Raw genomic sequence first — 16,739 nt, 5'->3', positions numbered from 1 at the left:
GGCAGCATCTCTGGAGAAAAAGGAATAGGTGGCGTTTCGGGTCGGAACCTTTCTCTGGACTGAACATTTTGGCCCTGGGTTAGAACCCTTCTTTAGAGTGCTTGAGTCTGAAGAAGGGTCTCGACCCATGGAAACATAGCAAATAGTTGCAGGAGGAGGCCATTTGGCCTTTCGAGCCAGCACCGCCATTCATTGTGATCACCCGAAACATCACCCATTCCTTCTCTCCAGAGATGCTGCCTGACCCGCTGAGTTACTCCAGCACTTTGTACCTGTCCACGTTCTCCACAGATGCTGCCCGACCCGCTGAGTTACTCCAGCACTTTGTACCTGTCCACGTTCTCCACAGATGCTGCCCGACCCGCTGAGTTACTCCAGCACTTTGTACCTGTCCACGTTCTCCACAGATGCTGCCCGACCCGCTGAGTTACTCCAGCACTTTGTACCTGTCCACGTTCTCCAGAGATGCTTCCTTATCGAAACATATAAGATTATTAAGGGGTTGGACACGTTAGAGGCAGGAAACATGTTCCCAATGTTGGGGGAGTCCAGAACTAGGGGCTACAGTTTAAGAATAAGGGGTAGGCCATTTAGAACGGAGATGAGGAAAAACGTTTTCAGTCAGAGAGTTGTGAATCTGTGGAATTCTCTGCCTCAGAAGGCAGTGGAGGCCAATTCTCTGAATGCATTCAAGAGAGAGCTAGATAGAGCTCTTAAGGATAGCGGAGTCAGGGGGTATGGGGAGAAGGCAGGAACGGGGTACCGATTGAGAATGATCAGCCGTGATCACATTGAATGGCAGTGCTGGCTCGAAGGGCCGAATGGCCTCCTCCTGCACCTATTGTCTGTTGTCTATTGACCCGCTGAGTTACTCCAGCACTCTGTGTCTATCTTTGATATGGTGGGTGTATGGAACGAGCTGCCGGAGGAGGTAGTTGAGGCCGGGACTATCCCACCATTTCTGAAACAGTTGGACAGGTACATGGACAGGAGGGATGTGGGCCAAACGCGGGCAGGTGGGACTAGTGTAGATGGGGCATGTTGGCCGGTGTGGGCAAGTTGGGCTTGTTTCCACACTCTACGAGTTACTCCAGCACAATCTTCAGTCTAAATCTTCAATCTTCAATCTAGCCTTATAGGGAGTACAGAGAAGGTTCACCAGATTGATCCCTGGGATGGCAGGACTTTCATATGAAGAAAGACTGGATAGACTCGGCTTGTACTCGCTGGAATTTAGAAGATTGAGGGGGGATCTTATTGAAACATATAAAATTCTTAAGGGGTTGGACAGGCTAGATGCAGGAAGATTGTTCCCGATGTTGGGGAAGTCCAGAACCAGGGGTCACAGTTTAAGGATAAGGGGGAAGTCTTTTAGGACCGAGATGAGAAAGTTTTTTTTCACACAGAGAGTGGTGAATCTGTGGAATTCTCTGCCACAGAAGGTAGTTGAGGCCAGTTCATTGGCTATATTTAAGAGGGAGTTAGATGTGGCCCTTGCGGCTAAAGGGATCAGGGGGTATGGAGAGAAGGCAGGTACGGGATACTGAGCTGGATGATCAGCCATGATCATATTGAATGGCGGTGCGTACAGGCACGAAGGGCCGAATGGCCTACTCCTGCACCTATTTTCTATGTTTCTATATTTCTAAACCAGCATCTGCAGTTCCTCCTTCCACATGAGAGTTGGTTTGGTGAGCTGGACATTAATTGTCCCGGGCTAGTTTATCTGCCTGTTTGTGGATTGGACTGGGTTGGGGGAGGGAGGGAGGGAGTAGTAAGGGGGGGGTTGGTGGGAGGGTATATTGAGAGAGGGGAGGGGCAGGGAAGATCATACTTCATGCCTCGGCTTGTCTCAGACCCTGTATAAAGTTGGGGCCGAGATGCAGGAGAAGGCGAGGTTTCTGAGGACGGTTCATCACTGTGACAGAGAGAGAGAGAGAGAGAGAGAGAGAGAGAGAGTCACACAGAGGCAGAGAGAGAGAGAGAGAGTCACACAGAGGCAGAGAGAGAGAGACACACAGAGAGAGAGACACACAGAGAGAGACACACAGAGACAGAGACACAGAGACAGGGAGAGAGACACACAGAGACAGACAGAGAGATAGAGACAGAGAGAGTTAGAGAGAGAGAGAGAGTCACAGAGAGAGTTAGAGAGAGAGAGAGTCACAGAGAGAGTTAGAGAGAGAGAGTCACAGAGAGAGTTAGAGAGAGAGAGTCACAGAGAGAGTTAGAGAGAGAGAGACACACAGGGAGAGAGACAGAGAGACACACACAGAGACAGACATAGAGAGGTAGAGACAGAGATAGTTAGAGAGAGAGTCACACAGAGAGAGAGATAGAGAGAGACAGGAGAGAGAGAGGGAGAGAGGAAGGCGGCGATGGAGGGGATGCGAGCGGGGGACGGGTCCAGTCCGAACGCGGAGAACAGCGAGGGGTTGGCCTTGATCGGTGAGTGAGAACCGGGGGGGAGAGGGGAGGGGAGGGGAGGGGGAAATGAGGGGAGAGGGGGGTCCCGGGAGGGAATGGGGGGAGAGGGGGGTCCTGGGAGGGAATTGTGTTGTGCCTTGTATTTGGGGAGGGTCCCGGGTAGGAATTGAGTGGGTCCCGGGTGGGGGATTGGGGGGGGGGGGGGGGGGGGGTCCCAAGTGGGAATTGAAGAAGGTCCCGAGAGGGAATTGGAGTTGTGCCTCTTTGGAATTGAGAGGGTCCCGAGTAGGAATGAGAGGGGGGGTCCCGGGACTGAATGAGAGGGGGGTCCCGGGACAGAATGAGAGGGGGGTCCCGGGACTGAATGAGAGGGGGGTCCCGGGACTGAATGAGAGGGGGGTCCCGGGACTGAATGAGAGGGGGGTCCCGGGACAGAATGAGAGGGGGGTCCCGGGACTGAATGAGAGGGGGGTCCCGGGACTGAATGAGAGGGGGGTCCCGGGACAGAATGAGAGGGGGTCCCGAGTAGGAATGAGAGGGGGGTCCCGGGACAGAATGAGAGGGGGGTCCCTGGACAGAATGAGAGGGGGGTCCCGGGACAGAATGAGAGGGGGGTCCCTGGACAGAATGAGAGGGGGGTCCCGGGACAGAATGAGAGGGGGGTCCCTGGACAGAATGAGAGGGGGGTCCCGGGACAGAATGAGAGGGGGGTCCCGGGACAGAATGAGAGGGGGGTCCCGGGACTGAATGAGAGGGGGGTCCCGGGACAGAATGAGAGGGGGGTCCCGGGACTGAATGAGAGGGGGGTCCCGAGTAGGAATGAGAGGGGGGTCCCGGGACAGAATGAGAGGGGGGTCCCGGGACAGAATGAGTGGGGGGTCCCGGGACTGAATGAGAGGGGGGTCCCGGGACTGAATGAGAGGGGGTCCCGGGACGGAATTGTGTTGTGCCTATTTGGAAATTGTGGGAATTGATGGGAACCTGGGTGGGGATTGAGGGGGTCCCGGGATGGAATTGGAGTTGTGCCTTGTAATTGGGGAGGGTCCCGAGTAGGAATTGAGGGGGTCCCGGGTGGGGGATTGAGGGGGTCCCGAGTGGGAATTGAGGGGGACCCGGGAGGGAATTGAGGGGGGTCCCTGGACGGAATGAGGGGGGGATCCCGGGACGGAATTGTGTTGTGGCTTGTAATTGGGGAGGGTCCCGGGTGGGAATTGAGGGGGTCTCAGGGGTGGGAATTGATGGGAACCTGGGTGGGAATTGGGGGGAGTCCCGAGTAGGAATTGAGGAAGGTCCCGGGAGGGAATTGAGGGGGTCCCGGGTGGGAATTGGAGTTATGCCTCTTTGGAATTGAGGGGGTCCTGAGTGGGGATTGAAGGGGTCCCAGGTGGGAATTGGGTCGTGACAGGGAACTCGGAATGGAATAACAGGGGGTCCCAGGTGGGAATGGAGGTCTCAAGGGTGACAGGGGGTCCCGGGATGGGAATTGAGGGGGGGGGGGGGGGGAACCGGGAGTTGATAACTAGGGGTCCCGAGAGGGATGGGAGGGGGTCCTGGACGGAATGGGGGGGGGGGGGCAGGTTGGAATGGAGGTCTCAGGGGGGGTAGAGAGACCCAGGGGGCAATTGGGTTAGTGGTCTCGCAGGTGATAGGGGGTCCCGGGATGAAATTGAGGGGGTCCTGGGTGGGGATTGAGGGGGTCCCGGGGGTGGGGATTGAGGGGGGGGTCCCGGGACGGAATTGTGTTGTGCCTTGTAATTGGGGAGGGTCCCGAGTAGGAATTGAGGAGGGTCCCGGGTGGGAATTGCGGTTGCAGAGCCTCAGAATTAAAGGGCGTTCCTTTCAATAGACAATAGACAATAGGTGCAGGAGGAGGCCATTCAGCCCTTCGAGCCTGTACGCACCGCCATTCAATGTGATCATGGCTGATCATTCTCAATCAGTACCCCGTTCCTGCCTTCTCCCCATAACCCCTGACTCCGCTATCCTTAAGAGCTCTATCCAGCTCTATCTTGAATGCATTCAGAGAATCAGCCTCCACTGCCCTCTGAGGCAGAGAATTCCACACCTTCACCACTCTCTGACTGAAAAAGTTCTTCCTCATCTCCGTTCTAAATGGCCTACCCCTTATTCTTAAACTGTGGCCCCCTGGTTCTGGACTCCCCCAACATTGGGAACGTCTTTCCTGCCTCTAATGTGTCCAATCCCCTAATTATCTTATACGTTTCAATAAGATCCCCCCTCATCCTTCTAAATTCCAGTGTATACAAGCCCAATCGCTCCAGCCTTTCAACATTTCGGAAGGAGATGAGGAGGAACTTCTTTAGTCAGAGGGTGGTGAATCTGTGGAACCCATTGCCACAGAGGGCTGTGGAGGCCAAGTCAGTGGGGGGGTATTTGCCTTCCATCACAGTGAGGAATGTGTAGGAGTCAATGTTAAAATGTATTTTGTGTGTCCTGTTGCTTTTTATTGTTCTGATGACTGTGTGGCAATGAAGTGTGATTATGATTTTAAGGCAGAGGTAGACAAAGTCTTGATTAGAACGGGTGTCAGGGGTTATGGGGAGAAGGCAGGAGAATGGGGTTTAGGAGGGAGAGATAGACCAGCCACGATTGAATGGCGGAGTGGACTATCCCAACGTTTAAGAAACAGGTACATGGATAGGACGGGTTTGGAGGGATATGGACCATGCGCGGGCAGGTGGGGCTAGTGTAGCTGGGCGTGTTGGCCGGTGTGGGCAAGTTGGGCCGAAGGGCCTGTTTCCACGCTGTATCACTCTATAGAGTGATATAGTAATCTATGGCTCGATGGGCCGAATGGCCTAATTCTACTCCAATAACTCCAATGGGCGCAGCGGTAGAGTTGCTGCCTCACAGCGCCGGAGACCCGGGTTCGATCCCGACTACGGGCGCTGTCTGTACGGAGTTTGTACGTTCTCCCCGTGACCTGCGTGGGTTTTCTCCCAGATATTCGGTTTCATCCCACACTCCAAAGACGTGCGGGTTTATGGACAATAGACAGTAGGTGCAGGAGGAGGCCATTTGGCCCTTCCAGCTAGCACTGCCATTCAATGTGATCATGGCTGATCATCCACAATTGGTACCCCGTTCCTGCCCTCTCCCCATACCCCCTATCGTTTGTTGGTTAATTAGCTTGGTAAATGTAAAAATTGTCCCTAGTGTGTGTTGTGTGTGTGGGATAGTGTTAGTGTGCGGGGATCGCTGGTCGGCGCGGACCCGGTGGGCCGAAGGGCCTGTTTCCACGCTGTATTCTCTGGACTAACCTGTGAACCCTCTCGGCGGTCGTGTGTTGGCAGAGGCGGCATTGATGGGGGCCCCCCAGTCGGCCATGGGCGGGCCGCGGAGGCGGAAGAGGACCAAATACAACCCGTGGCAGCGAAGCCTCCTGGAGAAGGCCTATGCCGTGTGCAAGTACCCTAACGTGTGGACCCGCGAGACCCTGGCCAAGGCCCTCAAAGTGGACGACGCCAGGATCATTGTGAGTATTAAACCTCTCCCCCCCCCAGACCCGGAGCAGAACCAGGCCGTTCGGCCCATCGTGTAGCTTTCTGTCGGTGCCCTGTTTGCATTCCTTGTCAAGGGATCGAACCTGTGAAGGGGGGGGGGGGGGAGAACAATGGGGACCCGACGTGGGGGGGACCACCATTGGTGGGGGGGGAAACAATGGGCCCCCGCTCACGGGGGGGACCACCGTGAGTGGGGGGGGGGGGGAGCACAAAGGGGGTACTTTGTAACTTTGTCGGCGCCCTTTAGGTAGTGACCATTTGCATACCTTGTGTGTGCAAGCAAAGAATTGCAACTCGATGGGCCGAATTGCCCAATTCTGCTCCCATCCCATCTGGTCCATTAGAGAGTCAGAGTGGTCAGCTATGTGCTGAGCCGGAAGAAATGGGGGAGATATTAAACAATTTCTTTTCTTCGGTATTTACCGAGGAGAAGGATATTGAATTATGTGAGGTAAGCGAAACAAGTAGAGTAGTGATGGAAATTAGGAGGATTAAAGAAGAGGAGGTACGGACACTTTTGAAGAATATAAAAGTGGATAAGTCTCCAGGTCCTGATAGGATATTCCCTAGGACATTGAGGGAAGTTAGTGCAGAAATAGCAGGGGCTATGACGGAAATATTTCAAACGTCATTAGAAACGGGGATGGTGCCGGAAGATTGGCGCATTGCGCATGTTGTGCCTTTGTTTAAAAAAGGTTCTAAAAGTAAACCTAGCAATTATAGACCTATTAGTTTGACGTCAGTGGTGGGAAAATTAATGGAAAAGATACTTAGGGACAATATATATAATTATTTGGATAATCAAGGCCTGATTAGAAACAGTCAACATGGATTTGTGCCTGGAAGGTCATGTTTGACTAATCTTCTTGAATTTTTTGAAGAGGTTACCAGGGAAATTGATAAGGGCAAGGCTGTGGATGTTGTCTATATGGACTTCAGTAAGGCATTTGACAAGGTTCCACATGGAAGGTTGATTAATAATATAATAATAATAATAATATTCATTTATTGTCATTGCAACGAGTACAACGAAATTAAAAAATAGCCAATCCTGACGTTAAATCGTTGGGTATTAATAGTGAGGTTGCAAGATGGATTCAACAATGGCTGAATGGGAGATACCAGAGGGTAACGGTTGACAATTGTATGTCAGGTTGGAGGCCAGTGTCTAGTGGAGTGCCCCAAGGATCTGTGTTGGGTCCACTGTTGTTTGTCATTTACATTAATGATCTGGATGATGGTGTGGGAAATTGGATTAGTAAATATGCAGATGATACTAAGATAGGTGGAGTAGTTGATAGTGAGGTAGATTTTCAAAGTCTACAGAGAGACTTGGGCCTTTTGGAAGGGTGGGCTGAAAGATGGCAGATGGAGTTTAATGCTGATAAGTGTGAGGTGCTGCATTTTGGTAGGACAAATCAAAATAGGACGTACAGGGTAAATGGTAGGGAATTGAGGAATGCAGTGGAACAGAGGGATCTGGGAATAACTGTGCATTGTTCCCTGAAGGTGGAATCTCATGTGGATAGGGTGGTGAAGAAGGCGTTTGGTATGCTTGCCTTTATAAATCAGAGCATCAAGTATAGAAGTTGGGATGTAATGTTAAAATTGTACAGGGCATTGGTGAGGCCGAATCTGGAGTATGGTGTGCAGTTCTGGTCGCCAAATTATAGGAAGGATGTCGACAAAATGGAGAGGGTACAGAGGAGATTTACTAGAATGTTGCCTGGGTTTCAGCACTTAGGCTACAGAGAGAGGTTGAACAGGTTGGGTCTTTATTCTTTGGAGCGTAGAAGGTTGAGGGGGGACTTGATAGAGGTTTTTAAAATTTTGAGAGGGACGGACAGAGTTGACGTGGGTAGGCTTTTCCCTTTGAGAGTGGGGAAGATTCCAACAAGGGGACATAGCTTCAGAATTGAGGGACAAAGGTTTAGGGGTAACATGAGGGGGAACTTCTTTACTCAGAGGGTGGTGGCTGTATGGAATGGGCTTCCGGTGGAAGTGGTGGAGGCTGGCTCGATTTTATTATTTAAGAGTAAATTGGATAGGTATATGGATAGGAGGGGATTGGAGGGTTATGGTCTGAGTGCAGGTAGATGAGACTAGGTCAGGGAGAATGGTCGGCGTGGACTGGTAGGGCCGGACAGGCCTGTTTCCATGCTGTAGTTGTTATATTGTTATATTGTTATATCCCCTACGACATAATTATGAGCATAATTATGATATAAATATAAATGAGCATAATTAGGCCATTCGGCCCATCGAGTCTACTCCGCCATTCAATCACGGCTGATCTATCTCTCCCTCCTAACCCCATTCTCCTGCCTTCTCCCCATAACCCCTGACACCCGCACTGATCAAGAATCTATCTATCTCTGCCTTAAAAATATCCACTGGCTTGACCCCCACAGCCTGCCCTGACCCGGTCCCACCCGACCCAACATCTACAACTGTGACTTGTGACCCCCTTAACCCCCCCCAGGTGACCTGTGACCCTTCACCAGCGTGGATGACCCCTGACCCCCTCTCCCTACTCCCTCACTGAGTGACCTGTGACCCTTCACCTCCCGGGGTCACCCCCTCGATCCCCCCCCAAGTGAACCGTGACCCCTCGCCCCCACTGAGTGACCTGTGACCTCCACCTTGCTCCCAGATGACCCGCGACCTCTCACTTCACGGGTGACCCAACCTTGTCGGCGCTCTTGGCCCGTGTACACTACGTGTGCGTGTCTGTGTTCTGACCTATGTCTGTACAGTGCTTGTGTGTCCAACTTGGGGCGGCACGGTAGCGCAGCGGTAGAGTTGCTGCTTTACAGCGAATGCAGCGCCGGAGACTCAGGTTCGATCCTGACTACGGCCGCCGTCTGTACGGAGTTTGTACGTTCTCCCCGTGACCTGCGTGGGTTTTCTCCGAGATCTTCGGTTTCCTCCCACACTCCAAAGACGTACAGGTATGTAGGTTAATTGGCTGGGTAAATGTAAAAAAATTGTCCCTAGTGGGTGTAGGATAGTGTTAATGTACGGGGATCGCTGGGCGGCACGGACTTGGTGGGCCGAAAAGGCCTGTTTCCGCGCTGTATATATATGATATGATATGATATGTTCTGACCCGTGTCTATATGTATACAATGCGTGTGCGTGTCCATGTTCTGTGCGTGTCCACGTTCCATGTTACCATGAACGGTGCGTGTGCGTGTCTATGTTCTGAGCCATGTACAATGCGTGTCTGTGTTCTGAACCATGTCTGTGTGTGTACAGTGTGTTTGGATGTCTGTGTTCTGACCCCGTGTACAATGCGTGTCCGTGTTCTGACCCGTGTACTGTGCGTGTCCGTGTTCTGACCTGTGTATGATGCGTGTCCGTATTCTGACCCGTGCCTGTGTGTAGAGTGTGTGTGTCCGTGTTCTGACCCGTGTCTGTATACATTGCGTGTGCGTGTTATGACCCGTGTATAATGCGTGTGCGTGTTCTGACATGTGTCTCTCTCTCTCTCTCTCTCCCAAGGTCTGGTTCCAGAACCGCCGTGCCCGTTACAGCCGCCAGTCGGCAGGAAGCCGCCCCCGGGATTGCCCGGCCCCCCTCACGCCCTCCGCCGCCCCTCCCTGCCCCCCCTCGGGCACCCTGCACTACCCGGGGCCCCTTCCCTCCCCCTGCCCGTGCCGACGGCCCCTGGGGGACGTGGGCCAGGCCGAGGCCCCTCTCCCCCGCGGTGCCCCCCCGCTCCACCACTGGGACCCCCCCAAACCAGAGTCCGCCTCTCCCCCCTTCCTCCCCTGCGGCCTGGGACAGCCCCAGGGCTGGGGGGCTTGCCACTTGCTCCACCTCCCCCCCTCGCCCCACCCCCGCTACCCCGTGGATGAAATCGAGGTGGACTTCACACTGGCCGACTTCAACATGGCCGCCGGCCTTGACCTCTCCCACGCCCTGTGACCCCTGACCACCCCCCATCGCAACCCCCCCCCCCCCTCTCTCCCCACATCTCCCCCCTGTCTCGAAACCTCCCTCCCCTACATCAGCCGCCCCTCCCTGAGTTACATCTCCCCAATGGCACGTTCCGGAAACATCCGGGAGATTTGGACGCCTGGAGCCGAGGAGACTTTGCGGTTTCGGGAAGACGGGGTTCGTTGATGGAGGAGGGAGAGGGGTGGGGGGGCGGGTGTTTATTTTGCGGGGGTCGGAGAGTAGAACAGAGCTCACGGTCTGTGTCGGTGCCAAGGAGTGTGTGTGTTTGTGAAACGGGACAATGTAGAGGGAGCATCACTTTTTCCTTCTTAACAAGGACTTTATTCAGTGTTTGCAATTTACAGAAGGCACAAAGTCTTTCAATGGTGACATTACACCAGGCGATCATTATAATACAATTGTGCCGTCTTTACCTACAATACGCTCGACACGTCGCGGTGACCTGCATTCACGGGAGGCCTCCAGAGTCCTCGTGGGCACCGTGTGTGCGTGTTCCCTCTCCTAGGCCCGGGAGAGGGGCAGGCAGCCAACCCTGGTGTGACCATCGACCGCCCGCTGCCTGGACCAGCGAGCGGCCATCTTGGCCAGGCCCAGGAGCAGACCGACAGGGAGACCCCACCGGCCCTCCTTCCCTCCCCACTCCCTGCCCGGTGCCCAAATACCAAAACCGTGGGGGTAAAATGCAACCAAAACTTGAGGATACTTGTCGAGGGAGCTTCGCTCTGTGTGTGTCTGAACAAGGGTGCTAACTTACTAACTCCCAAATACAGGACAAGGTGACGTCACCGCCCCGAGCCCCACGTGACCTCACCCAGCCAGCGGCCACGTGCTCCCGCTCCACCAATGGCGGCCGCCCGTTCCGTGAGGCGGGTTGCTACGCAACCTCCGTTAAGCGAACACACTCGACCCCGCTCCCCGAACACATTCCGTTAGCCTACACTGTCCGGGCCTACAGCAGTCCCCCGGCCTAGTGTCCGGGCCTACAGCGGCCTCTGGGCCTAGTGTCCGGGCCTACAGTATTCGGGCCTACAGCGCCCTCTCGGGCCTAATACGGGACAAGGGTGGTCCCGTACGAGACAAACAAATTTATGGGACGGTGTAGAGGGTCTTTAAGAATTTGGAAGGTGTAACAAAGGGGTCAGAGAGCTTTCTTCTATCAGGGTGACATCCAAAACACCCCCCCCCCCCTCCCCCATCTCTCCCTTTGATGGGCCTGGTGATCTCAATTGCTGTCATACACCTCTATTTATATATTTAATATTTAAAGATAATTTTTTTTTAGTAAATGCAAATGTAATTGGGTCTTGACCCCCACTCCCTCTCCCACCTACTTTGACCCCCGAGGTTAAGAGTTATATTTCCTACTGGAGTCATACAGTGTGGAAACAGGCCCTTCGGCCCAACTTGCCCATGCCTACCAGTGCAATGCCGTAAGGCCTGACGATTTTGGAGCAGAATTGGACCATTCGGCCCATCGAGTCTGCTCCGCCATTCCATCGTGGCTGATCTATCTGGGTCCCAACCCCTACATCCAACTCGACATCCCTTCAATGAAGCAAAGAACTGCAGACGCTGGTTAATACATGAAAGCACACAAAGTGCTGGAGTAACTCAGCGGATCAGGCAGCATCTCTGGAGAACGTGGAAAGGCGACGTTTCGGGTCGGGACCCTTCACGCTGAACATGGATGGGTGACGTTTCGGGTCGAGACCCTTCATCAGAATGAACATGGACAGGTGACGTTTTGGATCGAGACCCTTCTTCAGACTGAATGTGGATGTGTGACGTTTCAGGTCGAGACTGTTCTTCAGAATGAACATGGATGGGTGACGTTTTGGATCGAGACCCTTCTTCAGAATGACCATCCATGGGTGACGTTTGGGGTCGAGACCCTTCATCAGAATGAACATGAACCGGTGACGTTTTGGATCGAGACCCTTCTTCAGACTGAATGTGGATGGATGGCATTTCAGGTCGAGACTGTTCTTCAGACTGAATGTGGATGGATGGCGATTTGGGTCGAGACTCTTCTTCAGAATGAGCATGGATGGGTGACATTTTAGATCATCGGAATGAACATGGATGGGTGACGTTTCGGGTCGGGACCCTTCTTCAGAAGGAATTGACATTTGAGCTCAAGAGATTTTTCGGGGGGGGTAAAGGAGAGGGGAGGGGGGCTGTGGGCTTGTGATGGGGCGGGCGAGTGTGTAGAGGGTGGGTGATGGTTTCGGGTAGTGTTTGCCTTGCGCGGTTGTATATCTGAGTATCACCATCCAAATAACCCATTGGATGGGCCTGACTTTGTGGGGGATTGAGGGAAGGGGGAAGTTTTTTGATGACTGTACAAAGATAATTTATGATTTTAATAAAATGTTAATATAAATAGTCAATGGTTTTTCGATGTCAATTTCTTTACGCGCGGGCGGTGGAACTACGATGGGGATTAACGGGACTGTGGAATACACGTCCTCACTCGGGGGGTGGTGGGGGGGGGGAGGGGAAGGTCCTGAGGCCAAGTGGCGTCTTGTCGGTGATGGGGGAGGGTGTGGGAGAGACGGGGGGAGCAGCGGGAAGGCTGGGAGTTGCACGGTGGCGCAGCGGGTAAAGGCAATGGCTCAAGGTGTGGGGGACCCAGGTTCAATCCTCACTTCTGCCGCTGTGTGTGTGTGTGTGTGTGTGTGTGTGTGTGTGTGTGTGTGTGTGTGTGTGTGTGTGTCTGTGTATGTCAATGTCTGCCCATGTGTGTCGACAGTGTGTGCGTCTGTGTGTGTGTGTGCGACTGTGTCAGTGTGTGTGTGTGTGTGTGTGTGAATGTCTGGCCATGTGTGTTGGCATGTTTGTTAGCGTGTGCGTTTGTGCATCTGTGTGTGTGCGCGCCTGTGTCAATATGTGTTTGTCTAGACTGGATAGACTCGGCTGGATAGACTGGGCTTGTACTCGCTGGAATTTAGAAGACTGAGGGGGGATCTTATAGAAACTTACAAAATTCTTAAGGGGTTGGACAGGCTAGATGCGGGAAGATTGTTCCCGATGTTGGGGAAGTCCAGAACAAGGGGTCACAGTTTAAGGATAAGGGGGAAGTCTTTTAGGACCGAGATGAGAAAGTTATTTTTCACACAGAGAGTGGTGAATCTGTGGAATTCTCTGCCACAGAAGGTAGTTGAGGCCAGTTCATTGGCTATATTGAAGAGGGAGTTAGATGTGACCCTTGTGGCTAAAGGGATCAGGGGGTATGGAGAGAAGGCAGGTACGGGATACTGAGTTGGATGATCAGCCATGATCATATTGAATGGCGGTGCGTACAGGCTTGAAGGGCCGAATGGCCTACTCCTGCACCTATTTTCTATTTTTCTATGTGTGTGTTTGTGTGTGTGTGTCTGTGTCAATGTGTGTGTGTGTGCCTGTGTTTGTCAATGTGTGTGTGTGTGTGTCTGTGTGTGTGAGAGGTAGAGTGAGAGAAAAAGGGAGAGAGAGAATGGCAGAGAAAGACTGGAGAGCAATGATGTAGAGGAAGACAATAGACAATAGACAATAGGTGCAGGAGGAGGCCATTCAGCCCTTCGAGCCTGTACGCACCGCCATTCAATGTGATCATGGCTGATCACTCTCAATCAGTACCCCGTTCCTGCCTTCTCCCCATACCCCCTCACTCCGCTATCCTTAAGAGCTCTATCCAGCTCTCTCTTGAAAGCATCCAACGAACTGGCCTCCACTGCCTTCTGAGGCAGAGAATTCCACGCCTTCACCACTCTCTGACTGAAAAAGTCAGGAGAAGGAGAAGGAGAGGGAGGGAGACAGGGAGGGAGGAGAGAAGGCAGAGAGAGTGAGGAAGCTGAGCAGAGAGAGGAAGGGTGGGAGGAGAGGAAAAAGAGAGGGAGGAGAGAGGGCAGAGAGGAAGGAGAGAGGGAGGAGAGAGAGGGGAGAGAGGAAAGAGAAAGAGTGGGGGAAGAGAGAAGAGAGGAAGGAGAGAGCGAGAGGGAGGAGAGAGGGCAGAGAGGAAGAGAGGAGAGAGGGTGAAGGCAGAGAGATAGGGAGGAGAGAGGACAGAGAGAAGAGAGAGAAGGAGAGGGAGGGAGGAGAGAGCAGAGAAGTGGGAGAGAGGGTGAAGGCGGAGAGAGGGCAGAGAGAGTGAGGGAGGAGAGAGGGCAGAGAAGAGAAAGGCAGGGAGAGAGGGTGGAGCAGTGATGGGGGATTGGGCGGTGGTAGACTGGGTCCACGTTCTGGGTCCCCTTGCTGTGGTGTTGACCTCTTTGCCCAGGAGCCCATTGACTGGGGTGTGGAGGTCAGAGTCTGGTGCGGGGATCGGGCGGGGAGGGGAGGGGGGACGCATAACTTGGACGGACGTTTTGCCCCGAGGGTTGGTCAGCCCTTAACCTGCCCACCACCCCCCCCCTCCCCAGCACCCACTGGGCCCATAGCGGGAGAGTGGCGCCCCCTGTGGGAGTGGAGGACCTGTGTAACTCGGGGCCGGAAGATTATTCAACAGTCCGTCCGGCCGGTTAATTTTGTTCATGCATCATGATAACGGTGAATAAAAAATGTTGACAAAGTCTCACCCTCTCTGAGTCTTAGACAATAGACAAAAGGTGCCGGAGGAGGTCATTCGGCCCTTCGAGCCTGTACGCACCGCCATTCAAAGTGATCATGGCTGATCGTTCTCAATCAGTACCCCGTTCCTGCCTTCTCCCCATACCCCCTGACTCCGCTATCCTTAAGAGCTCTATCCAGCTCTCTCTTGAATGCATTCAGAGAATTGGCCTCCACTGCCTTCTGAGGCAGAGAATTCCACAGATTTACAAATCTCTGACTGAAATTTTTTATTTTATTTTACGTTTTGTTATTTGTATTGTCTCATTATCTCCCCCTTTAATAATAATAAATAATAATAAATTCATTTGTGATATGTAGGTTGGCACAGTGTACAATGAAATGTATTTGACAAGACAACGGGTCACCTCAGCAGTAATATTCCAAGCATAAATAAGATTTTTTTTTAAAATGACATTAGTAAGGTAAAAAGACAATATTAAAAACAGGTAAAAAGACAATATTAAAAACAGGTAAAAAGACAATATTCAAAACAGGTAAAAAGACAATATTCAAAATAGTCAAGTCAAGTCAAGTCAAATGTATTTGTCACGTACACATACACGATGTGCAGTGAAATGAAAGTGGCAATGCCTGCGGGTTGTGCACAAAAAGAATTACAGTTACAGCATATAAATAAAGTTAATAAGTTACTTTCAGTGTCGACAAAAATTTAGTCCCTGGAGTTATAAAAGTTGACAGTCCTGATGGCCTGTGGGAAGAAGCTCCGTCTCATCCTCTCCGTTTTCACAGCGTGACAGCGGAGGCGTTTGCCTGATCGTAGCATCTGGAACAGTCCGTTACTGGGGTGGCAGGGGTCCCTCATGATCTTACTTGCTCTGGATCTGCACCTCCTGATGTATAGGTCCTGCAGGGGGACGAGTGTAGTTCCCATGGTGCGTTCTGCCGAACGCACTACTCTCTGCAGGGCCATCCTGTCCTGGGCAGAGCTGTTCCCAAACCAGACTGTAATGTTGCCGGACAGGATGCTCTCTACAGCCCCAGAGTAGAAGCAATGAAGGATCTTCAGAGACACTCTGAATTTCCTCAGTTGTCTAAGGTGGTAAAGGCGCTGCTTAGCCTTACCCACCAGTGCGGCAATGTGCGTTGCCCACGTCAGATCCTCTGCGATGCGGACTCCCAAGTATTTAAAACTGCTCACCCTATCCACAATCGACCCATTTATCTCCAGTGGCGTGTACGTCAACATATAATCAACATATATGATTTGAACTGTGTTTATGAGTTCAGAAGCCTGATGGCGTGATGGCCTGCCCTCTCTCCTCCCTCTCTCTTTCCTCTCCTCCCACCCTTCCTCTCTCTGCTCTTCTCCCTCACTCTCTCTGCCTTCTCTCCTCCCTCCCTGTCTCCCTCACTCTCCATTCTCCTCCCTCCTACATCATTGTTCTCCAGTCTTTCTGTCACTCTCTCTCTCCCTTTTTCTCTCTCTCTGCCACAGACACATGCCAGCACACACAATGACACACACACACACACACAATGACACACACACACACACACAATGACACACACACACACACACACACACACACACACACACACACAATGACACACACACACACACGCACACACACAAATGGTGTGAAAACGTATTTCACAATGGTAGAAACCTATTTCACTGGTAGAAACATATTTCACAATGGTAGAAACTTATTTCACTATGGTAGAAACATATTTCACTGGTAGAAACATATTTCACAATGGTAGAAACTTATTTCACTGGTAGAAACATATTTCACAATGGTAGAAACTTATTTCACTGGTAGAAACATATTTCACAATGGTAGAAACCTATTTCAATGGTAGAAACTTATTTCACTATGCTGGAAACTTATTTCACTGGTAGAAACTTATTTCACTATGCTGGAAACTTATTTCACTGGTAGAAACTTATTTCACTATGCTGGAAACTTATTTCACAAGTTCACAAGTTATAGGAGTAGGAAAAAGAAACTGCAGGTGCTGGTGTAAATCGAAGGTAGACACAAAATGTTGGAGCGACTCAGCGGGGACAGGCGGCATCTCCGGAGAGAAGGAACGGGCGACGTTTTGGGTCGAGTCCCTTCTTCAGATTGACGAAGAAGGGTCTCGTCCATTGCATTCCTCCTCTCCAGAGATGCCGCCCGTCCCCGCTGAGTCGCTCCAAGTCTATTGTTTCCGCAATGAGACCCCACTCCCATCCTGCAGGGTGCGCTCTCCCCCCCTCCTCCATTCACT

The sequence above is a fragment of the Rhinoraja longicauda genome, chromosome 34 (assembly GCF_053455715.1).
Source record: "Rhinoraja longicauda isolate Sanriku21f chromosome 34, sRhiLon1.1, whole genome shotgun sequence".
In the NCBI taxonomy this organism is placed as follows: Eukaryota; Metazoa; Chordata; class Chondrichthyes; order Rajiformes; family Arhynchobatidae; genus Rhinoraja; species Rhinoraja longicauda.
This window is presented reverse-complemented; position numbering follows the sequence as displayed.